Source organism: Echinops telfairi, unplaced genomic scaffold, assembly GCF_000313985.2.
Source record: "Echinops telfairi isolate 266 unplaced genomic scaffold, ASM31398v2 ScPeMD7_655;HRSCAF=1070, whole genome shotgun sequence".
NCBI lineage: Eukaryota > Metazoa > Chordata > Mammalia > Afrosoricida > Tenrecidae > Echinops > Echinops telfairi.
The window spans coordinates 3300251-3301917 of record NW_022104553.1 but is presented as its reverse complement, the minus strand read 5'-3'; positions in this window follow the sequence as shown (position 1 = coordinate 3301917).

Genomic DNA, 1667 nt, shown 5'->3' with positions numbered 1-1667 from the left:
TTTAGGGAGACATCAGGCAGGGCAAGATATGACAAAATAATAATTTGTAAATTGTCGGGGGTTCTTGAGGGAGGAGGGAGCTGGTGGGTAGGGTAAAGGGCGAGGTGCTGATGCCAGGGGTTTCAGTGGAGAGCAGATGTTTTGCGAATGATGAAGGCAGTGAATGTACGGGTGTGCTTTACACAATTGATGTATGTATGGATTGTGATAGGAGTTGTAGGAGCCCCTAGTAAAAATTATTTTTTTAAAAGAAAGAGCTTTATATAAAGAGTAATTATATTTTAAGAAAACATCCCAGCCCAGTCCAGATCAAGCCCATAAGTCCAATATTAGCCCGTATGTCTTATGCCATTCTGTAAATTCTTCTTCAGACTCATGCAGCCATGCAGTAATGCCAAATTCAGGAAGATCACCAGCCAGTGGGTGGAAAGTCTTGTGGATTCAGTGGCAGTGGAAGCATCTCTGCACTGGAGTGGGGCTCCACATGACTCCTCCAACTCTGGGGCTCTTGCTCCATCAGTGTAGCTCCACATGTAATGTCAGCAGGAAAATGAAGTAGAGAGAGTGGGGGTCTGGCCTCCAATGAGCTATTTATCTCTGTATTGCCTCCAAATGAGGTCATCAAGCTGAGACCTGATTGACAGGCTAAACTCCACCCCTTCACTCTTAATAGTCTCAAGTTGACACCAGATCATATAACTATCACAAGTCCCAACAGGAGGAATGACTTTGTCTGCTCCCCACTGAGAGGGCTTATAGAAGACGAAAACTTTTTTTTTAATGGTTGTCTTTTTTTTTTTTAAATGACTGCCTTAAAGAGAGAATGCCTATTTATTTCCTGGAGGGAAGCAATTTACTTGGAGAACACTAAATTTGGACATAATCTTTTTCTCTAGATCATTAAATAGCTTAAAATTATTCTAATATTGACAGGTAGATTGATTAGGGATAAAGGGGCTTCTCTCTACCAATTGCCTAAATGAAAATTGTCTGGATATGCCACAATAAAAGGGTTGGAAAGGAATCAAGCATATTAAACACCTATGGGAAGATGCAAAAATGAGCATGCTCAAACCCAGGTCACCTAGGCCCAGGTGGAGATCAACCTGGCCACACCCACACTAGGCAAGAGCAATGTTATGTCACACATGAGCCTGAACTCAGCCAATAAGACTGGTCAATACCCTCAAACACAATCCCCACTCCCCTAACCCCAGACAGTGTGGATAGCAGGGGATAAATGCAGACTGAAGACAGGTCACCTCACTCTCGGTTGTCCTCTTGCAGGTCGGAGGGCGGTATCTCTCCCATATACCAGTGCATAGCGTCTAGGGCTTATCCTCTCTCACTCTCTCTCTCTCCTGAGTGTTCTGTGGACTCCACTTTCCAGCCATGGCCATTTTCCACATGGTTTTTTGCACTCCCCTGAAGCAGCCATTTTCAGCTGTGAACTTTCCTACACTCCCTGCCATGTGGCCTTGCACACTTTCCAGGGATAGTGTGTACTATCTGAGACTGTAACACTGGAAACTTCTCTTTCCCTCATAAAAGTTACTTTGATTTACAAAAGTGCTTCTGCTGTGTGAATTCTTTCAGCATTGAGAAGCAAGAACTGAGGTCACCCATCCCAGAAACCTACCACTATTAGATAAGTAGTTCTATGAAAG